This window comes from Macrobrachium nipponense, chromosome 5 (genome assembly GCF_015104395.2).
Source record: "Macrobrachium nipponense isolate FS-2020 chromosome 5, ASM1510439v2, whole genome shotgun sequence".
Classification (NCBI taxonomy): domain Eukaryota; kingdom Metazoa; phylum Arthropoda; class Malacostraca; order Decapoda; family Palaemonidae; genus Macrobrachium; species Macrobrachium nipponense.
Window position 1 is genome coordinate 122,420,500 of NC_061107.1, and position 24,897 is coordinate 122,445,396.

Genomic DNA, 24,897 nt, shown 5'->3' on the forward strand with positions numbered 1-24,897 from the left:
ATTTGTTAAATCTCCCACTTGAGACCAAACGTCCTGGTAGGATTGAGTGAAGCTCTTTACTGTCTGTAATGTTTGTTGTGTTTCTTGTTCTAACTGAATTAGATCAATATATGATTCATCAGTTCCAGTCGCCATTGTTACAATATTTCAAACACTTATATATAATCAAATAATACAATGCTAACTACATCAAGGGACAATGCCATACAGTCCCTACAGAAATAATGAATATGCATGTACATAAGTCATGACCTTAATCAGACAGAAATCAACAATATTGTATAAAGAAATGCATACAATACGACAAAACATTATAAGTGACCTACGTAATATATAGGCACAGTGGGTCTGGATCAATAGTACTGGGCTACAGACCCAACACAGCTGCCACCAAATGTCGCGGGCGGATTTTCCCTGCCACGACATTAAGATACGAGAATAAGAATACTATTTGTATACATATACACTTTTGTCAGTCTTCTTGCCTGGAGACACAGGTCGGAGAATGGTACTGTCATAGTTGACACGGTGGGTATGAAGACTAATGTTTACGCTGCCTGGAAAATAGGGTAGGCCTGTCCTACCTGCTATTACATGATATTCCTTGTGTGTATGATTCTTACTATTGATGAGGCCATGTGATGTCTTCCCACTGGGAGGCAGTTGAAGTGCTGATTTCCATTTTAGGGGTATTGAAGAAAATTCCTGGTATTCAGCTTGTTTCTTTATTACTCATTACATCATGCCAAATTTCTCCCAGGCCTAGCCTCCTGGACTTGATTAATTTACCTAGTCTTCAGAACTCCTGGACTAGATTTCTGGACTAGATCCCTTGCAAGGGATAGATAATCATTTGTATTAATAATTTGGTAAAATAGCCAAAATGAAAGAGTGGAACGGCTGACGTCCTCCTCACAGGAAAAGCATTCGTGATCCTTACATGTGTTGCTAGTGTTACCAAAAGCAGACGAAAGATTCAGAGCAGCACTTCCATACTCAAAGTGAAAGATAAACAAAACAAGGGATTGGCTACACTGCCACACTCTTGTCCATAACAGAAACGAAAACATTTCACAGTTCCAATCACTTACAATAGCAGTGTAAAGATATTAGAGGAGGATAATGAATCAATTCCTAAATACATCATTAATAATTAAAGGAATATTTTTCCCATTACACTACGGCCGTTGGCAGTTCGTCTGCATCGCAGTTAGCACCTTTTGTGTCCTCGGCCCCTTTCTTAGGGTAGTTGGTAATTCCTTCTGCGGCTCCCATTGCTTCCGCAGTTCAAAGGCAAAGGCAAAGGCAAATTTTATTCTATCGACCCCTTCTGGGGTATGAGAATTACAAAATACACAAATATATATATTTTACACAAAAACTACAAAAAGAAGAGACCAATAGATTACAACTATATTTTTGTACACATATATTTAGCAAGTACATACTTAAAGCATAAAAGGTATTCTGACAAAGGAAAGTACATACATCGAAAATAATACCAGAATAATGAAAATCCTAGAAAGCATTAAATCTAAAATATAAAGACATTATAAGGTTAACAAACTTTGCAAGTCTTTTCAATTCTCTAGCACTACTTGTATTGAGGAGCAGATTAAATTAAAAGTGGTAGGTCTTCTACAATAGTAGGGCTTTAGGTATCTCTCTCTTATTTCTCTAATAACAGGACAGACTAAAACATCATGATATTCATCCCCAACTTCAATGCTGTTACATAGTCTGCAAGGGTGCTGATTCTCCTGCCCAGAATATCTTTCAGTTGCTACAAGGAAGTTTGTGGGTACCACACCTATATTTACTAAGGGCAATTCTTTCTGGTATATCCAAATTTATAAAAAGTTTATAATTACTACATAATATATTTCTTTCTACTTCTGCATGCCACTGTTGTCTCTCTATATCTTTGAGTTTCATATCTAGGCTATTTATTATCCACGTGTGATTGAAATTTTCTGGATGTTCCCATATATTTGACATACCACATGAATCAAGGATAGTTTAAGTTTTATGGATCCAACTAGACTTATACTCATTCGACTCGTACAGAATTCTAAGAAAACGATAAAAAACATTTGACAATTTAGACGCCTTTGATTTTACAATTCTTAACCAAAATCCAATCATCCGTTTGCAAATAGATATTTCAATTTTGAATCTCCCAAGATCCCCATATACCATGCAGTTTGCTGTTCGCTTGTTCACACAGAGCTGATTTTTCATGAACTTCTTGTGAAATGTTTCAACATGATCTAGGTTGTGGTAACCCCATATTTCACAACCGTAAGTCAAAATTGGTACAACTAGAGCATCGAATAGATCACAGTTGATATCAATGGGTAGTTCAAGTTTTTTACATTTAATTAACATACTAAATAATGCCCTACGTGCTTGAATGACTTGTTTCTTAATAGCTTTATCCATTTTACCATTATAATTAAACGTAGTACCAAGGTAAACATAATCATCGACAATTTCAATGCTTTCCTCACCATATTTAAAATTCGGGACATTTCTGACTTTTCCTCTAGAAAATACAACTACTTTAGTTTTTGAAACATTAATTTGAAGTTTCCAAGTATCACAATATTCTTTTACTTTGTCTTAGGCATTTTGTAATTCCTTTGGGGATTCAGCCATTACAGTAGTATCATCAGCATAAAGTAAAACATAAATACGCAAAAAAATTTCTATATCAATACTACTTAATTTTTCATTTATTTCCCTTGAACACATATCCATCCCATTATACCCCCTGCTAAGAGAAGACTCAAAATCATTTAGGTAGATGGCAAAAAGTAATGGGGAAAGATTCTCACCTTGTCTTGCACCTATGTTACATTCGAAAAAGTTAGAAATTTTGTGATTCTGCTTCACACAGGATTTGGCATTATTATACATATTATATATGACAGCCATAATATTACCGTTAATGCCATGTGAGATTACTTTTCCCCACAAGGACGACCTGTCAACCAAATCAAATGCTTTTCTGTAATCAACGAACAAACAGTATATTCTCTTTTTTCGATGGAGATAGAAATTAACAAGTGAATGTAATACAAAAATATGATCTAGAGTACAATATCCCTCCCTGAAACCAGCCTGCTCCTCACCAAGTTGACCAGTGCTGTCAATATAATCAGTTAACCTTTTATTGACACAAGCGGTAAAAAGCTTCGCTACACAGCTCAGCAGTGTGATACCCCTATAGTTATCTGGGTCGTCAGGAGATCCGTTTTTCTTAAATATGGGTTTTATTATCCCTATACACCAATAATATGGAACAATTGAGGAGATCAACACTATGTTGAAAATTTTGCATATCACGTTTAGCATATCATGAGGGCAGTTTTTAAGGAACTCATTTATAATATTATCAATACCACATGCTTTTCTACTCTTAAGTTTTTTTATTTGAATTTGTATCTCATCTACTGTAAAAACCATTTAATTCTTCGTTAACTAACTGGTTAATAATGCTTGGATCGAAATTATCAGGGTGTTCACTCTCATCAGGTTCAACATTACCTCGACTGAGTTTAGCAAAATAATCTCGAAATGTTTTAAGTGCAATTTTACAAATCAGCTCACTCTTATCAGTATTCTTTAACAAATCCCAATAATCCTTACTACTACTTTTTCTCAGATTTCTAACATTTCTCTGAAATTTTTTTCTGAAAGATTTCTTAGCTTTACTAATTATTCTCTTATATGTTTTAGCTCTAGCTTTCAGTTCGTTTCTAGCTTCATTTGTTTGCTAACCTTTTTGCAATCCCTAGTTTTAGGTTTACTCTGATCAACTTTTTTACAAATGCCAATGTGTTTGGCAGGGTCAATATATAATTTTCCTAAATCTTTTAGAATATCATCCATAATATTCTGGGTTACATTCAAAGGGTTCAGTGAATCTAATTTTTGGGCTAATAAGTTAATATCTCTAGTATTGAATGCTTCCATATATTCATTTTTTATGTCATTTGTCCATTTTGTTTTAAGTTCTTCATATTCAAAGTTATTCATATCATGGGTTTCCTCACTGTCTAAATCTAAATGTTCTTCCTTCTGTATTTCCGGTGGTCTCATATTACAAGTCTCTTCCAGACGTAATACCATAGAGAGGGCCGAGTGAGTATCGGACAGACACCTGTCATATTGCTCAACATTAAAATCTGTAATGTTACTCATAAGTTCGTAAACCGTTATTAAAGCACTATGTACCGCACACTTGGTTCTCCACCTGCACAACGTCAGCGCTAGGTGCTCCGGTGGTTACTCGTAGTGACTTCTCTCTCTCCTTATTTTCTCAACTTTTTCCTGCTGTTTTTCGGTTCCACCCTAAAGGGTTTTCAAGGTGGGTTCGACTTTGATTCCGTGTCTACTGGGGGTTACTTCTTTCCCTCACTTGCTCCGGACTCCAGTCTAGGTTTAGTATTGGTAACGGGGGTTAGTTGGATCGCGTTTTGCGACCTCTTCGCTCTTAGGTGTGTGTGTGGCTCGCCTATTGTCGTCCCGGTCTCGTGTCATTGTCACTGGTGAGTACGGAGTTTCACAGTTAAGTGAGACTGGTTCAAGGTTAGGTCATCGTCTTGGTTGATACACGTTTGGCGCAACAGTATGGGAGTGACTTGCATGGGTGGGCGTTCATGGCCAAGCCCAAGGTATATTCGGTTCAGGTGTAACGTTATCGTCACTGGGTAGTGAGGGTATGCGCAGTCGAGTGACTAACTCTTACAGGTTTTGCGGAACTGGTGACAGACAGTTCGCTCTTGTGAGTGGGTGGACAGCGGTCGGACAGCAGGGGTTACATCATGATGTCTGGGGGGAGAGTGGGTTGTGCAGTCGAGTACGACTTGCACAGGAGTTTATCATCTTCTTGTTGGTATATCGTTGCGCAATCGGATTGGTAGGCTCAGATATGATGGGATCTTGTATCTCGTTTGGTATCGATCAGCCAGGCGTAGTAGGTTCCGGGTTCTTGGGTGCTGCTCTTGTTGGGGTTCGGCTTTTCTCCTTTTTCCTGTTCCGGTGTGGCCGGACAGGTCTAACAGAGGATAGATACCTTTAAAGAGAGACTCGTTTGCTAGTTGTGGGTTTTTGTTTCTCCGGCGAAGGAAGCGAGTATAACGGATTGTGGACTTTGTCCATTCTCTCTTTCCGCATTCCAGGCTCCGGAGGGATCTCAGTTAATTCAAGTAATGTTTGATACGTTGTATTCAACCAAGCCAGCAGTCTCAAACATCAAGTATGGTAGTCTGGTTTCGGCGAGTTGGGCAGTTTTTGGGGAAGGACTTAAGCTAGCATCATTTTTCTGTATGAGGTAGCGGGTCCTCTGCCGGAGTCCGACTTCCGGTTTACGAGTCAGTTGAGGTTTTTCTATATTGGGTTCCTTCATTGATTCGTGTGGTAAGGGTTACGGATCATGAGGCTCGTATTTGGAGGACACCTTTCACAGCCACTGGGTGTGGATGTGGTGAGAGTTGATGGGTGTTTCTCTGAGCCTGTACTGTTTGATAACCTCTTCACTTTGGTTTCGAGGGGGTTTGCATACAAGACTAACATTTCTGAGGGTTATGCTATGTTCTTAGCAAGGACAGGAGGGACTTTTGTTAATCATTGCCTCAGCGCTATCCGGACACTCATAAGAATGGGTTCTTAGTCAATCCAAGGGCGCAAGTATGCGGAGGGCTACCCTTTGGCTTCCAGAGGAATGTTTCGCTGCTGGCGCTTGTGTAGGTGGTTTTTTGAGAGTTGTTGTGGTTTTTCACAACACCGTACCTTAAGGAATTTCAGTTTCTTCAGAGAGGTTACTCTCGGGGTCCTGTTGTTGCTGTAACTCAGTTTTATAGTTGGCTTGGTGGAGTTAGGGTGTTAGAAGTTTAGGGAAGCAGTGATAGTCTAAATGAACTTCAGGGTGTTAGAAGTTTAGGGAGGCAGTGATAGTCTAAATGAACTTTATGGTGTTAGAAGTTTAGGGAGGCAGTGATAGTCTAATGAACTCTAGTGTTTCTGTATTGTCCCTTAGGCCCTTGAGGTTAGGCAGATCCCGATGGTCATGTTGGAATAACTACTACTCTTCAGCACAAGTCATCTACATCAGTGAGCAGTAGAGAACTGAAGGTCCTGCACACTCAACTTCTCCTCCATACATGAGAGGCTACATAGCCACATGGGAGGTTCACCATTTCCCCTCCAAACATGAGAGGTATAGAATACCAGATGGGAGGTTCTTCAGACTCAGGCGGTATCTAGGACTCGACACTGACGGTATGGTACTTCCTATGCAAGCATCCTCACTTACTGAGCTGGACAACCAGATGAGGGTTTTTTTTTTTTTTTTTGTTTTTTTTTTTTTTTTTGCCTCCATGAATAAGAAGTATAGCTTTTCACATGGGAGGTACTTCTGACTCAGATAGTACCTTAGACTCAACACTGACGTTGAAGTACTTTCTTTGCAAACATCCTCACCTACTGAGCTGGACAAACAGGTGAGGAGATTTGTTTTTACCTCCATGAATAAGAAGTATAGCTTATCACATGGGAGGTACTTCTGACTTAGACAGTACCTTAGACTCAACACTGATGTTGAAGTACTTTCTTTGCAAACATCCTCACCTCCGAGTTAGATAACTAGGTGAGGATACATGCTTTTATACATGCTAGGTCGCTTATGAGTTACCTGCGTATGTTCTGTGGACAGGTCGGGCTGAATGAGATTGACCCCGCCTCCGAGTAAATGTTGTTAATCGGGCTAATTCAGGTGTTCAGGGAGTGTATTGCAATACGAAGTTTTCATAATAAAACTAATATTTTAATACTTACCTGAACACCTGAATGATTCCCACCCTCCTCCCCACTTCAATTTGATAGTGAATGATTCAATTGAGGAGGAAGGCCACTGATGGCCGGTATTTGCGGCAGCGTTGCCAATGGTAACACAGGTAACTCATTTGACTAGATTTTACCTGCAGCGTTGGTAACGCTGACAGTTAAAATTACCCACTTAGTGGGTAAATATGTGGGGATATAGTTCGGGCTGGTCAGCGACCAGGGCTAATTCAGGTGTTCAGGTAAGTATTACAATATTAGTTTTATTATGAAAACTTCATATCATATTGCACTACAATGTAGTTATGCTTAAAGGAAATATATATATATACTATATATTATAATATATATATATATATATATATATATATAATATATATATATGTATATATATATATATATATATTATATATATATATATATATATATATATATATAATATATATATATATATATATATATATATATATATATATCGTTACGAAGTGCCAAGTATCTGGTTACCGTTTATCAATTATTACCTCACAAAAGCCAGACACCTGAACCCTCATAACACGTTTAAACGACCTGAATACTCTAAGGCAACAGTGATCCCTTAACACTTACCAGTATTGCAGAAAATCAGACTAAGTTCGTCAAAACAGGTGTGAGGTAATCTTGTAAGTAATTAAATTAATCAAAGGGCATCACTCCATCAACAACTTTAAAAGTCTAAGTATTTCCCTGGTTCTAAGTCACTTCAAGTAAATTGAAGGAAAGCAAATCAATTACCACTCTATGTTTCTACCTAACATCAATATAATCATAATCAAATATACTGGTATAAATGAAAACACTTATAAAAATTTTAAATACAAAAATTTATTATTAAATTCAAATTGAAAATATAAGTTGAAATTTCACAATATCAGGGAAAATTACTGTTACTTGAAAACAAAGTAAAGTTTAATTAATTCTTGAATCAAATTAAGTAAAATTAAATCAAAATTAATTTATCACAAAATTCAAGAAAATTAATTCAATTGAAATTCAAAAGTGTTAGGCAATAATTGAAAATTTGAAATTAATTCACAAGTGCTAAACAATAACAAAACTTAAAAAGAAATCTAAGTAAATGTAAATTAATTCACAAGTGTTAAATTTACTTAAATGTGCAATGATTAAGCAATGAAAATAACTAAGTCAATTAAATTTTGAATGCAAATGAAAATATAAAATAAAAAGACACACTTCAATAAGAAAATTAAATAGTGCACAAACAATGGAACAAACACAAACACAAAAAAATCAGCAATGTGTAAAAGTGTAAATCTTTTCACTCAAAACACTGTAACCAACAGTTTTTACCAAACCTTCACAACCATCTGTTATTAGTTAACCACAGTTCCTATCAATTATTAGTTAACCACACTCCCTATCCATTATTAGTTAAACACAATTCCTATCCGTTATTAGTTAAACACAATTCCTATCCGTTATTAGTTATTACCTAACCGTTATTAGTTATTAGTTATTAGTTAACCAAACACTTTTCCCATTAACTTATAGCTATTAGTTGCAACTAATAAAAATATAACATACTTTACCTTTTTGGTATACCAACTTCTTTTTCTCTTGCTGCAGCTTGTATATCACACTTTCACAAAAACCAGGCGCCGTTACGAAACAATGTCTGTTCAGATTCCACAAAAGAAACTAAATAGCACTAAATAAACTCAAAGAAATATCAAATATGAAATTCTCACAAGTTACGAGTGACTAATTTACGTTACGTTAATATAATCTCACTGATGTCGAGGGAGAGAGAGAGAGAGAGAGAGAGATAGCGAGAGAGCGAGAGAGAGATGTTAATGCCTCGAGGTTCTATGATAGAATAAAATCTCTTCCTTTACGGAAAAGCTGGACAGGGCAGATGACCCAAAACGTTCTTGTCACGAATGCTTCCAGTAGCTTAGAAATCTGACGCAATCTTCGTAAAGAAATGTGCAATATGCACGTGGTTTTGATCAAAGACATACGCGCACAAGACGAGTCTGTTAAAAAAAAAAAGACGTACTCTACTCGATCAAAACGGAGGCTGAGCGACAATTAAGATTGACATGTTTTGATAACAACGCAAGACTCAATTCTCTCGCTATCACATGCGTTGACAGATTCAGGAAAGCAAACGGATCTCGCAGACCCTCTAACCTTACAGTGTTGACATAAATGTTAAACATTCGTAGTTTCGAACAGACAAAGATCTCTCTCTTTTTACGTTATATATATATTCTTTTACAACACGTAATGCGAAATCTGAACACATTTAAAACATCCTATTCTAAGCTATCTAGGAATTTGAAAAAATGTTGCACAATCTTACATGACATTTCAAAGAGGGGAAACATGCATTTTGAAAGTAGCAATATATATATATATATATATATATATATTATATATATATATATATATAATATATATATATATATATATATATATATGTAATTATTAGATTAAATTAGATTCACTATAATTTAATTATTTCAGAATGTGTAATGCACAATTGTGTGTGCTTTATTAGATAATTCTATGCATGTTTACATTAAGGTTATCTTTACTCTTAAGATTGATGCTATTTTAAGATTGAATTGATTCTTTAGGTTGTATAAAAATTTTTTACTCTATTTGATAAAAATAAGTTGTTAATACTTTTCCAGCCTTTTGATTTTTTTTTTTTTAGTTTTAAGTTTATTAATAAGCTAGCGTCGTTTTTCGTATATTTAAGCTTTTCTTAGTTTGATGAACTCTGTAAGGGAGTCATATGACTTCGCAGTTTTGCTTTGTTTACCGCCTTCTCCCCCGGTATTAGTGTACCTTATTAACGATCGTTGTTTTTCTCTCCTATGAGCTGTGTTGACTCGAGTGGAAGGCTTGATCGTAAGGGTGGTGATTCGTGACAGAGTTAGTTCGAGTTCCTCCTCACAGCCTGACGCTTTGCCACTTAATCTTTGGTCACTTCTGCAGTTTTGTACGGAGATTTGGATCACGGCTTCTTTAATCCTTCGCTGCCTTGTGTGTGGTCGCTGGTGTTTGTCACCCGCGGCATTCATCAGCCACGCCACTTCCCTCGTTCGTCGGAAGGATTCCGAACGAGTTGGCCCGTATCTACTGTGAACGGTGCAGTGTGTGGCGTGCGAGATCCGTTGACGTCCCGGATTCTCGGAGGCTACCACCCTCGGTGTTCCCGTGGTATTTTGGGTTGCCTGCAGGCATTGCAGCTTGACCCGGTTGACCTCGGCATCAGCGTCAGTGAGTTCTTGGAGCTCGTGGAGACAAGTAGGGCGGCTTTTTACAGGTATGAGATACTTTTATAACTATTAAGACGATCGTGGATCGCTGGGCACCTGTAAATTTACACGCCCCTGTTTTCAGTACGGTCTTCTGGATCTTGTATGACCTGAGGAGATGATTCTCTAAGCTTCTTGTGATTATTACTTTGCATAAATTTGTAAGATTATTTTTTCGTAATTCATTGTTTATTTACTTAAGTTCAGTTTAGCATTTAAGTTAGTTTGTCTGTGTTAGGTAGGAATAATATTAAGTTTCCCATTTATTTTCTCTTGCTTCCTTCTACCTAACTTAGTTTATTAGGTTAGATTTTTCTGGCCAGAAATTTGACAGGTACCTGCCTGAAGTGTCACATTTAAAATTTCCTATTTCTTATGTTAGGGTTTAATTTAGCTGTAGGTGATCTTTTAAAGATCTTAAGGTTGGTTTTCCCTTGATTGATACATTCATTTATTTTGGTTATTATCGTTACCTACCATTACCTTTTTTTGTGTGTTTGTAAATAAATATTGTAACTTTTGTTGAGGTGTTTGTTCTTTTGTTCCTAAGTTGCTGTGTTACATTTTTACTGACCGCAAATTCTAAGTAGAGACAAGAACCCTTGAAATTACGGCCGTAAATAAGGTCGTAACAATCTGGCGACCGTGACCGGATTTGCGCTCAGGTGTACACAGTAATTGGGACTTTGGAACGCTCCTCAGTGGGGGTTATAGTATTTATGTTTGGAAATACCTTTCTCTCCTACCACTATGGATAATTTGGAAGACTTTGAGTTTAGTCCTGCAGAGTTCTTAGGGTCTCCCGACTGTATTAGGCATTTACCAATACTAGGTAAGGAATATCTTGTTAGTTGTGCTAGGTGGTTAGGTATTCCGTTCAAAATGACGGATACCAAGAGGAAGTTATTAATAATGGTGAAGAACAGTGTTGTGCAAGGTTTGGCTGAAGCTGAGGGATTAGTCGGGGAAAATATTAGTGATAGAGGTAGTGAATTAGGAAATAATGATAGGATAGTTGTAGATGATAATGGCATTAGTGGTGGTGCAGGTTTTTCGTTATTTGATGATCCTCCTCAGACTGGAGTCATTTTTAAGGCCCAGCCAATTTGCTACCAAGAGGAAATATAACCACAAACCCTTTTTTGACTGAAGAGAATTTAGGGCCAGCAGTTCCTACGGTTCCTGTAAATTCTGAATCAAAGGAAATTCAGGAGTATGACTTAATTTGTAAAAAAATAGAGTTGTTAAAATTGGAGCATGCAGAGAACGAGAGGGTGAGGAGGCATGAGACTGAGATCGCCAACCTTAATTTGGAAATGGCTAGGTTACAGGGGGCTCCTAACCAATTTAGCACCCCACGAGGTAGTCAGCCCGATAGGTTTAATATTGGGGCTGCATTAAAATTGGTCCCCATTTTTGATGAAAGGAATGTTCCTGAATTCTTCAAGGCCTTTGAGAGGGTGTCAGCTCGGTTGTCTTGGCCACCAGAGATGTGGACAGTGCTGATTCAGTGTAAACTGGTAGGCGAGGCAATCCGGGTATATAATGCCTTGGAAGAAGGGATAGCCAGGGATTATCACAAGGTAAAGGCACTAATTTTAAAAGCCTATGATTTGGTCCCTGAGGCATACAGGTTAAAGTTTAGGAATTTTAAATAAACATCCTTCCTTATCGTATGTAGAATTTGCCAGGTTCAAGGAGGAACAGTTTGACGACTGGTTGAAAAGTCGTCACGTTGTCACTTTTTCTTCCTTGAGAGAACTCATGCTTTTGGAGGAGTTTAAGAAATCTTGCTCCAAAGAACTAAGAATTTATTTGGAAGAAGTAAAGGTCACTAATTTAGGCAAGGCAGCTCAAGTGGCTGACGAATTTGTCTTGACCCATAGAACAGGTTCAGGCAATTTCGCCAGCAAGGATATAGGTAATAATGTAGTAAAGTCAGCGAATTTTCATAAAGGAATAAGAGGTGATAATAATAAGCCTAAGAATTCTGTGGTTCAGAATAATTTCCCTGTTAGCAAGAATGGAAAATTCACGAGTAAACCTGATACTCGTGTATTTTCCAATGGAGGTAATTCTGGAACGAGAAATAGTAATATGAAGACTTGTTTCTGGTGTAATAAACCCGGTCATTTTCAAGCTCAGTGTCACGCCAGGACAAATTATCTTCAAAGGAATAATCCTATGGCTTTAATGCCAAGTGCATCTCCTGACGTAAAATTACCGATAATAATAGTGGTAGTGGTGGTAATAGTAAGCCGGAGATGGAAATAATAATCCACAGGAATGACTAAAATATGATAAATACATATGGCCTGGTAAAGTAATATATAATTCTGTCATTATTGATGTTAAGTTTTTGAGAGATACAGGGTCTGTTCGGTCGTTAGTGCTGGAAAGCAGTTTAAAAGGTTTGGTGAAGTATTCAGGGAACTTTATTGTTCTGGGAGGTTTCCCGAACACACTAGTTTCAGCTCCTTTAGTAGAGGTAATGTTGTCATTCCCTGGGTATTATGGAAAGACCGAGTTGGCCGTTGTCGAGAGTCTTTCTATAGCTGGTATTGATGGCATATTAGGAAATGATATGATTAATAGTGATGGCCAGGAATTATTTCCAATATTGTCAATCAATAAGTGTCCAGTAGCGGTTACCACTAGAGCTGCCGCAAGGGCTGCAGACTTACTAAATAATGATGAAGAGTTAAATTTGAGTAGTTTAGAGGTAGACGTAGATGTAGGAAGACCCGGGTCAGTAGTAAGTAGTGTAGTAAGTAGTGATAATGTAATTCCCGATTGGGATCGAGCAGCTTTTATTGAAGCCCAGAAAAGAGTTTAATTTTAATTTAGGTGATACTTCTGACTTGACAAAACCTCGATTCTGGGTAAAAAGGGGCATATTATATAGGGTGAGTCGTCCCATGTTTGCTAATGATCCTCAAATGTCCCGTATTGAGCAAATAGTGGTGCCTTCTCAGTTTCAGAGACAAATATTAAATTCATCTCATGGTGATTCATTCTCTGGTAATTTTGGTGTCTGGAAGACATTCCGTAGGTTGGCTAAACGTTTTTGGTGGCCAGGAATGAAATCGTCAGTAAAACAATATGTGAAAGAATGTCCAGTGTGCCAAGTGGTAGGTAAACCTAATCAGACAATTGTAAAAGCACCTTTATAACCCATACCAGCTATTGGGGAGCCATTTAATGAGCTGGTAGTTGATATAGTAGGCCCTCTGCCTAAAACTAAAACTGGTTTTATCTATTTACTGACTGTGATGGATCGGGCATCACGATTTCCTGAAGCCATTCCCATGAAGAAAGTCACATCTAAGGCTGTATTTGACCAGTTGGTAATTTTCTTTTCGAGGTATGAGATCCCTCGTAAGATACAAACTGATTGTGGAACTAATTTTACTAGTAAGGAATTTCGAAGTAAGTGTGCAGATCTGGCCATTCTGCACACTACTAGTGTTCCTTACCATCCAGAGAGTCAGCGAGTGGTGGAAAGATTCCATCAAACCCTTGAATCAATTTTAAGAAGATTTTGTTATGAGGATGGAGAGGAATGGGATAAGGGTCTTCCTTTTGCTCTCTTTGCTCTTAGAAGTCATCCAAATTCATCCACAGGCGTGGCTCCTTTTGAATTAGTCTTTGGACATAAAATACGAGGCCCTTTAGAAATTTTATATGAAGTTTTGGAATCTGATGAAATAAAGGAGACGAACGTGGGTGAATTTGTTGATAATCTTAGAGGAAAACTTTCTAGCGCCTGGAAGTTTTCTAGAGAAAATTTAGCTAGCTCTCAGGCTGCTATGAAGATTAATTATGACAAGAAAACTCGAGCACGGTCGTTTGAGCCTGGGGAATTAGTTTTGGTGTTGGGTACTGATTCGGATAACTTCCTTGAACCAAGGTATAAGGGGCCTTGAAGTGTTGAGGAAGTTATCGATCTTAATTATGAAATAGAAGCTCCCGGGACCAAACGAAAGTGTCGAATTTTTCACATTAACAGACTGAAACCTTATGTCTCTAGTAGATCTGATCTTTGGAAACAGGGTATGAATCGGTTTCTTTGGTGGCAGAGGTGCTTCCTGATGGGTCTGAGGAAATAATTAATCAAGTAACCTTCAGATGCTCTATCCAAGAATGTGCAATGTTTGGATGGGTTAGATGAGCATCTGAGCATCTTGATCTAAATCAAAGAAGGGAAATGGGAAGGCTTAAATTCATTTTTTTTCAGATTTGGTTAGAGATTCTCCCGGATTGACTAGTTTTAATTGAACATGATGTGGTAGTAGAGAAGCTTCATCAATTAAACAAAGTCCTTATAGACTAAATCCCACTAAAATGGATATAATCAATAAGGAAATAGAATATATGCTGAAGCATGATTTAATACAACCTTCTGTTAGTCCTTGGAGCTCCCCTATAGTATTGGTGAAGAAATCCGATGGACAGTATCGGATGTGTATGGACTATCGTAAAGTAATACACATACTAAAAATGATTCCTTCCTCTTCCTAGAATTGACGACTGCATAGACCGCATTGGTTCAGCAAAAGATATTACAAAGTTGGATTGCTCAAGGGCTACTGGCAAGTTCCTTTTTCGGATCGAGCAAGAGAAATTTCAGCATTTGTCACCCCATTCGGCTTGTATGAATGCAAGGTCATGCCTTTTGGGATGAGGAATGCTGCTTGTACTTTTCAAAGATTAATGAACCGTGTGGTCTGTGGATTAGAAGGTACCGAGATCTACATAGATGATCTTGTTGTTCACAGTAATGATTGGAAAACTCACTTACTCAGGTTGGGTAAAGTTTTTGAAGCTCTCTGTGCTGCGGGCTTAGTCATTAACCTCGCTAAATGCGGAATTGGTTAAGGTCACAGTTGTGTATCTGGGTCATGAGGTTGGTCTGGGTCATATAGCCCCGAAACAGGCTAATGTCGAGGCTATAACTAATCTAAAGAGACAGTGCAATGTCCGAGAAGTTCGAAGGGTGCTAGGTATGATGGGCTACTATAGGAGGTTCGTTAGGAACTTTTCTGACATTGCTCGTCCCTTGAATGATCTTTTGCTAAAAAATAGGAAATTTATTTGGACTAGCGAGTGTGAAGAAGCATTCATTAAAATTAAGACTATTCTTATGTCTAAACCTATTTTGATTTCTCCGAATTTTCAAGCTCCCTTTATAATTGCTGTTGACGCTAGCGATTGTAGGCATTGGAGGCGTTCTCTTTCAAAAAGGGTGAGGACGAGGAGGTGTATCCAATATCCTACTACAGCAAAAAGTTGTTAACGGCAGAGCGTAAGTATTCAACTATTGAGAAGAGGCTCTCGCCTGATCCGTACCATATCTCATTTTAAACCATACTTAACTAATCTTTCTTTTCCAGTGGAGGTATGGACGGATCATAGTTAGTGTTTATTGAACGGATGAAAGGGTCTAACCAAAGGATTTTACGTTGGGCCTTGCAACTGCAAGAGCTCAACTTGGTAATTAAACATATTAAAGGATCTGATAATAAGATCCCGGACACCTTGTCTAGGATGTAAAGTGTTTATTTTTTCTTGTCTTTCCCTGCCTCTTTCGCCCTGGCTCGTTTCTCTTTGTGTTCATTTAGAGTGAAAGCAAGTGCTAACTTTATGGTTTTGTTCCGACGTTGTTCGGTTGTTTCGTTTATTTATATGATAATTCTTTTTTTTTTGCCATGTGTTGTTTTTTAGTTTAAGTATTAGTTGTAAGAAAATATTCAGTTCTATATTAGTCATAGTTTCTTATTAGCTGATAGGTAGGTCTTTGTGCCATTTGTTATGACTTTAATTTTTAGCAAGAAGTTTTGGAATTTCAGAACTTTATCATTTTCTGTGATTTAGTACATTTGTTCTGGCTTTAGAATTATGTTTCGATTAATTTTTTTTATTTCCAGGCTTTGTATTTAATTAGACTGTTATATATTTGGTATGTTTGATCGAGGTATATTTAATGCCGACCTTTTTTATTTCAGAATGTGTAATGCACAATTGTGTGTGCTTTATTAGATAATTCTATGCATGTTTACATTAAGGTTATCTTTACTCTTAAGATTGATGCTATTTTAAGATTGAATTGATTCTTTAGGTTGTATAAATATTTTTTACTCTATTTGATAAAAATAAGTTGTTAATACTTTTCCAGCCTTTTGATTTTTTTTTTTTTTTTTTTTTTTTTTTTGAGTTTTAAGTTTATTAATAAGCTAGCGTCGTTTTCCGTATATTTAAGCTTTTAAGTATGACACTTACCTGGCAGGTATATATATAGCTATATTTCTCTGTTCCACCTGGCAGAAAATTTTCAAAACTCGCGGCAAAGGAAAAACGCTAGTAACCTATTAGTAGTTCAGGCAACCACCACCCCGTTACCGTGGCGCTAGCGCTAGGAACCGTTCCCAATTGGGCCAGATTTTCTCTGCCAGCCGAACCGGCAACATTGTGGTGGTTCCTGCTAGAATTTTCATTCTCGTTGCTGACTGATCTTGGATTTTGGTATTGTATCGGAAACGTTAGCTTGGCATTCGCTTTGGATTGTTCTTTAAAGATGTTCTGATACTGGAAGTATGTTTAGAGTGTGTGTAAAAGAGGGGTGTAAGGTAAGATTGCCGAAAGCTTCGGTCGACCCTCATACCGTTTGTAAGAAGTGTAGGGAGAATGTGTGTACTTGGGAGAACAGATGCATTGAATGTGAGAATTTATCAGAGAAGGAATGGAAGGTCTTTATGAAATGATGTTGAGAGGCTTGAGAAAGATCGTGTAAGGAGATCTGTTTCTCGTGTAGAGAAGCAAATTCTTCGAGTAAAAGGAGTGAATGTATTTCCTCTCCAGCTCCTTCTAATGTAGAATTGGTAGTTCCTTCTCCCCAGGTATCTCCTGCGCCCGCTGCTGTATCGGAGGAGGCGAACGATACAAATATTGTGAAAGTGTTCGCTGCCCTTGCGTCCATGGGCGACCAGATACAGCGACTGACAAATAGAGTTAGTGCTTTCGATGTCAGTGAAAGTGTAGTGGAGGGGGCGCGTCTGATCGTCTCTCTCGTGCTCCTAGACCTAGACCTCTGTCAAGCTCCCAGACCCAAGGGAGAAGGCATGTCGACAGTCGAAGGGAGGCGAGAGAGGTTTTGTCACGGTCAGGCGTCCCTTCGAACAGTCCTGTTGCAAGTTCCCAGGCTGTTACCAGCAAACACACAAGTATTGGTCATACATTGACCCATTGCCGGAGATCCAGACTTTCGGCATTGGTACAAATGATCAGTAGCATCGGTCAATTCATATCCATTTATCCGTTTGCACACCGGGCCTTTAATGGAACTGTGTTGTAAGAATGTTGGGGGACAATACATGCAATCCATAATCACGCCAATGCGTGTGGTTGGACCAGTAGTGAAACAACTCTGGACTACCAACTTTCCTATTTTGGCAGATACTGGTACGATTACCAGTATCCAATTTATGTTTCATTATGGATTGCCAGATAATTCCAATGCATGATATGAAAGAATTAAATGTGATATCTATGTACATCACTGCTGTATCTAAAGTTTGAAAATAACTATAACAATGAAAAAACTGAATCCTTGGTCAGTTTTGTTCAGTGGTCTTAGACATGTGATCCAACCCCACTGGAGAAAATGTTAGGAGCTCGATCTCCTTACTTTACTTTTTATCAGCACTATAGTTACATGCATAAAACATTCGGTATAGTTTATTTTCAAACTTTAGCTACAACAGGGTGATGTACATAGATATAAAACATTTCTTTCATAGTCTTCGGACAAAAACATATACCCTTATGTATCTGTATGTTGCAATATTCATCTAAATTTATTTTGATAAAGTAGTAATAGGGTGATGTGGCAAGTATTTAGGTATTGACAAATTATTTTTGAAAATAATTTAAACACTTTTATGCAAACATATATCAGTCAATAGAAACAAATCAATACTCTTTTTAAAAAATTTCGTGATCAAGTATTGTGGCTGTCATGTAAACAATAATTTCAATAAATGCGTTAACACATAAAAAAATGGGATCCATTATACTGGTATTTAACATCAAAATACATAGTCACAATTAAATTTTTATAGAAGGCAAAAATGGTTAACAAAACAGTTGTTGTAACTAGTACCATATATATACATGAAACACCCACTGCATTCTCTATACTACATAAACTATCCTTAATTGTTTAATATATCTGATTTTCATATACAATATTTTACAAAAGCTAGCTGATGATATAGTCAAGGAAAATTATAAATATTCATGGATTACTGTCTAATGTTTGTTGTGACTTTGTGCAAGATGCTACATCCATTTAATAAAAAAAAAAAAGTAATGCAGGAACACAACTTGCCATTCATTAAGTACAGCACTGTATGTAAGAGATAAATGGATGTAGCATCTTGCATGAAGTCACAAACAACATTAGACAGAAAAGAATGCCTACGTCATCTACATAAATTATTCATTTAAACATAATAAAAATTATTCATTTAAATATAAAAATCTAATCAAAAGACTGACAATAATAAGAATAAATTTGAGTGATAAACAAAAATTACATGAATATTTATAATTTCCTTGACAACAGTCAGCAAAAGTGTCTCTATCATATTCCTTCAGGATCCCCACCAGAATTAGGTTGAGATGAATTGGGCTTCTATCTTGACTTTGCTGACTGCGCAAGTCTTTTGGTCTTTTCCTTCCCAAGTATCTGTCACATGCATTTCTTAGATAAATCATCATGAGTTTTCCCTACTTTCAGTTTCATCAGTTGATAATTGTGTCTTGTTCACCAGAATATCTGAAAAGGATAATCAATATTAGTAAATTGCATATCTGCAGTACTACACATAGTCCAACAATATAAAAGCCTTTATATTCAGTTACTTATACCACTATTATTACATTTGAGTTAAAATCTAAGTTAGAAAAGCATAAACCTCTGAACCCAAGGGTCGAGTAGGAAAAGTAACCCTATACAGGAAGGTAAAAGTGGACAAGAAAAAATGGTGCAACTTTGTGTACTCTCAAGCAAGTGAATCTTCAATCCAAGACAGTGGAAGACATTGGTACAGAGGCTATGGCAGTATCCAACTTTAGAAGTTTTGATGTCAAAGTATTAATTCATTTAAAGGGTTAACATTAAGGTTTAAGTCATTTTTAACTTTGTGGATTTGATTTTGGTGTTAACCCCTGCCAAGGCTAAATGATAATGGCACTTATTGGTTTCTGTGCTTTAACATTACACTGCACTTTTATAATGGATTACTTTGCATTACTTTTAAACGTTACTGAATGTGTGGATGAAATACAAATGCAACTCATGTTTTGAAGGTTTCACAAACAGTACTTATATTTTGACTATCTACCAGCATCCATGGCACTTCACTGCATCTGCATCCCCATCTAAAAGCTAGCAATAGGCAGTTCTACAAAGTGCCAATTTACACACTGCAAAAGCCATACCCTACACCTAACAGCATTATACAGCACTCACTTATTATAATTCCACACAATGTCGTGTTCTTGAACCCTTTCTTGCATGTATTTTGTTTTCGTCTTCCAGCCAAGACGACCTTCCCAGTTGAACTCATACTGGAGTCCACTTGTCATGCAGAAGTCAAATCATGGTTTTGACTGCTGACGGTTGCTCCCCAAGAATCTAGAGTCTATGTACCTAGAAACATCAATAAGAGTGGTTATACGAAAGTTTTTGATAATTATTAGTAATGAAATCATTCTACATACTATGGCCTTTTCTTATCTTTAGTAATGTCAAAGTAAAAGTTTTCAGTACTGAAGCATAATAAACATCATTGTGCATATCACGGTAACTGACATGTAGCTTACCAGTGACTTTCTAAGGGACTTTCCCCATTTATCTGTTGTTCAAAGTCCTCAAAGTCTACATATCTTTGTATTGGTAGCAATCCGTCCAGCAGGGATAAATCAGGTCCAGTGGGTGCAGCAGCCTGAGTTTGTTTCAAATGTTCGATGGTACCTATCATTATTTCTAGTAACTTCTGCTGATCTTGCACCCTACTTTCCAATTTTGTCATTGTCATCACAAGAGGTCGCATCACTTCCACCATAAGAGGTCGCAAGACTGAAAAAGAAATCAATATTTTCCAAATATCTAAAACAGAAGTGTGTTAATTTAAATGTAGTTAGCACAAATCTCTTTCATAAATAGCTTCACCAACACAGGAAATAAAAGCTGATTTTATTGGTTTACACAGGTACCATTGATTTACAATATTCAATTTACTGAAAAATTGAGGAAACTGTCAACAGATACTCTTTGGAAATCTGTATAAGCAAAAAGAAAAAAGGTTGATAGCCCCACACACACACACAGATTGCCAAGCAATTAGTAAGCTAGAAGACAATATTTTCACATCCATCGTTGCTAAAAATTTCACCACTAGTTGCCTGTGTATGTGAATTATTTTCTACAGTAGCTTTTTTATTTCCCATGCAAAGTTCTCTATAGTCCTTAAATTTTCTTTTTGCATGACGATTAGAGGTCCATGTACTTGCCATAATGAACAATCCCAGCTTCACAATTCTTGAACATACAGGGGACCTGAGACAGAAAAATATCAAGTATGGTGGTGGGAAAAGCTTATTTTTGGCTTGTTGTCCTAATTGAAAGTGGGTACCAATTTTATGAATGGCAAAGCCACTAGTGGGAGGTGTGATGTAAATTAATTAGCAGAGGGAGAATTCAGATCTGGATTGAAAGGTAAGGTACAGTTGTGTTGTTGGTGGAGACATCCAGCCAGGTCAGGGAAACAAACATGGTGGAAGGTGGAAAACAACAGGTCATGGAAATTGAAGTCGGAATGAATTCCAGAAAAGGCCAAAGTAAAAGAAGCAATAGATAAAACTCTAGAGGAGTGACGTCTCCTTGTTAGACATCAAAGAATGTTCAAAAGGTCGGCCTCATGACAACAGTAAGCTAATAGATTTAGACCACGACGATGATTTTTTAGCTACATCCACCCACAAGGAATCGACAAGTGATAGGAAGGAGTCATGCCCATGTGGGCAATTGCAAGGTCCAGCTAGGCCCAGAAGACGAAAGCCAAGTGTGATAAATGCAAAAAATTGTTCTGCACAGGCCTAAACAAGCCTCAAATGAAGAATTTCTTGAGGTCGATAAAAATGACAGAAAAGGAAAAAGGCCTAGATTGGTATTGCAGTTACTCAAAGAAGATTGCAGATCATACAAAGAGAAATTAGAAAAAAGCAATTGAAGAACTGAGAAATTGCTGAAAACAAGCGTTATATAGGTATTGCATGAGATGCTAAGAGGAAGAAAACCACTAGTATTTGTATAGAATGTAATGGAGGGTACAGGCAAAAAGGGTCAATAAGTCAGGATGAGGAATTGCTATGAGAAAGGATAGAGGAAAAATCCCAGATCACCAAGAATTTTGGAAATATGGTGTTGGATGGAATAAAAAGTGCAGAGAAAGTAAAAAAGGAGAATAAATCAATTGGTGAACTAAAGTTTCTCAAAGAAGATTGCAGATCATACAAAGAAAAATTAGAAAAAGCAATTGGAGAAACAGAGATATTGCAGAAAACATGACAGTCAGCAATCAATGGAGCTTCATGGAAGACCTGAAAACCCTAAATGAAAACCTAGTGAAGAATATGGAAAACAAACAGGTACAATCACGGAAAGGACCACTAAAATAATGTCAAGACTAGAGAGTAACTCGCCTAACCCTGACAACAAGCAATGCTTGAATAGCGAAGCCCTGAACAGGGAGACGATTAACAGAGGGGTCGGGAAAATCTTTAGGGTGCGGGAAAATCAAAGTGCACCTAAAGATAAGGATAAGCTAACAAGAGCAGAGTGCAGGTTCTTTACGACAGGAAAGTTCAAGAAAGGAGACTGTTGTGAGTTCCTGCGCTTACGACAGGAAAGTGCAAGAAAGGAGAGACTTGTGAGTACCTGCACTTACGACAGGAAAGTGCAAGAAAGGAGACTCTTGTGAGTACCAGCACAAGTGGAAAAGCAGAATTTATAAAAGATCCCAGAACAGGCAGGGCAGAAAAAGAGGTAAACCAAAGGACAGTATATAAGTTCTACAAAGAGGGTTATATTGTGAATATGACAGGAACTGTAAATACAGCCACAGAGTCATTAGCCAGAATAGGACTATAGTACGACAAAATTAGGTAGACCAAAGATGAGAATGTAAGCGTTTCAAAGAGGGGCACTGCAAATATGGTAGAAACTGTAAATACAGTCACAGAATTAGAAGCCAAAATAGGGCTATAATAAATGGAAAGGCAAGGTACCAAGAAATAAGACATGTTGACTATGAGCCAGAATAAAAGAGCAAGCAGAGATGAGGATGAGCAGTATATGTGCAGGTTTAAAAAAAAAAAAAAAGAAGCAATCAAAGAAATAGCAGAAGAGCAATTAAGAGCCCTTTATGGACAATTTTGGACAAATAGCTCGGTGAATACATGTACCAAATATATTATAGAAATAAATGGAATGAGATATGCCAAAAAAGGTACCAAGAAATGAAACACGTTGACTATGAACCAGAATAAAAGAGCAAGCAGAGATCAGGATGAGCAGTATATGTGCAGGTTTTTCAAAACAAAGATCAATCAAAGAAATAGTAGAAGAGCAATTAAGAGCCCCTTATGGACAATGTTGGACAAAAAGCTTGGTGAACACATGTACCAAATATAATATAGAAATTAATGGAATGAGGTATGCCAAAAAAGCACTGAATAAGGAAATAAAGATAAGAATTAATCAAGATATCTGAGACTTTCAAACAAAAGAGGAAAGAAATAAAGAAGCTGAGGAAAACAAAAACATAAGGGAACTGGAAACAAAGGACGCATGTATCATAATGAAAGCCAGACTGAATATGTTGAACTTTTAGGCTAGCTTCTTGGGTAAATTTCAGGACGAGGTCTGTGATATATGCAGTGGAGGAGGACATCACCGAACATTTATTCATGTGTAAATCAATTAAAAAAAACAGATCAGGACATAAATATAGACATGGAAATCCCCTAACAGAAAACTGGGGGAATACATAAGGATAGCCCACAAAATTAAGAATGTTCTTATACCTGGAAGCGATGGATGTCAAAGCTAAGTAGCATTGCCCTGCCCTGCCTCAGTTATATTAAGAAAAAGAAATGAAAGGGGGTTGGGTTAAAATTAAAGTAGAAATATTGTGTTATATCTAATTTGGAAACATCTTTAATTTTTGGGGGTTACTATTGTTGCAGAAAAGGACAATAGACATGAATTAAAATACAGGTAGTGTTCAAGTTACAATAATTTGTCCTATGATAATCCGATTTTACGATGGGGTTAACAATTAATACTGATACGACAATATTTTGAAATTATTTTAAAATTTCACTCACAATGGACGCAGGCAGCAGAGTACACTCAGGGAGCGAGAGAGACCAAATTACAATAGCCTAAATTTATCCCGTCTTCTAGTTAAAAAAGTCTGAAAACAGCAAAAGAGAATGATGAAGGTATTGTTTTAACGTTATAATTGTGTAAATGTAAATGTGTAGTCATGAACAACCGAATGATAGTAAGCAATTACCGCAGTCATGTTATAAATGGTGATATGTAGCATAGGAATGATGTTTTTATGCAGAAAGTTTATTTGCTATAGATCAAAGCTCAGCAAGGAAATATACTGCTAATGACTATCATGCAATAGCAACAAGGATAAAACTCCTGTAAACTTGTGCCATCGAACACAACCGTAGATAAAATTGAGAGAAAATCATTTTATCAAAACTATTGGGCTTGAAATAACACATTTTACAGTTTTTTTTAGACCAATAAAAGATAACGCAAAGCTTGTATTACGCTGAAACCAAGTGAAAATAGTGAATGGAATCATGTAATTTCTTTTACACAAAAAAACATGCCCCTGATGCAATCTTTTAATGGAAAAAAATAATAATTTAGTTCACAACCAAATGTATTAAAGTCTATTTCAACTTAAACACGTTGTCTAACGAAAAATGACCTTGTCTCATATAAGTAAATATCTGGAAATTCATTTATGCTAACTAGAAGCTAGAAAATTTGCTCATAATTGAGTTAGGGTAAAAAACCGCATGGTACAGGGGTGGACCATGTACGATCAATGTGTACAACCCCAAGAAAAGTACATTATAACGCGTCCTGACACCGGAGTAGAGGTCTTTAGCCGCGTTATAATGTACTTTTCTTGGGGTTGTACACATTGATCGTACATGGTCCACCCCTGTACCATGCGGTTTTTACCCTAAATATGGCAAAATAAACTTGTATGGGCCACCAACTGATTTCTAAATCAAAACATTGACCACTACCTTAAGTTAGTTATATTTTATAATGCAATACATAATACAAGAATACCTACAATATTATTGGATACAGTGAAGTGGTGTAGAACTTATTTCATAATTATATATGCAGCCATCAGCAGCCTGACATCACTCAATTGTACAGATGTCTGACTGATTCTCGTTTGTGTCCAATTTTTTTTCTACAAATATATCATAGTCAGAATGCACTGAACCTCCATGAATTGGCTTATATCAATTAATAAGTTACTATACCGCATGTGTATATAGAGAATACTGTAGGCTACGCTACTGTATTCGTATGTCTACACTAGGCCAACACTTT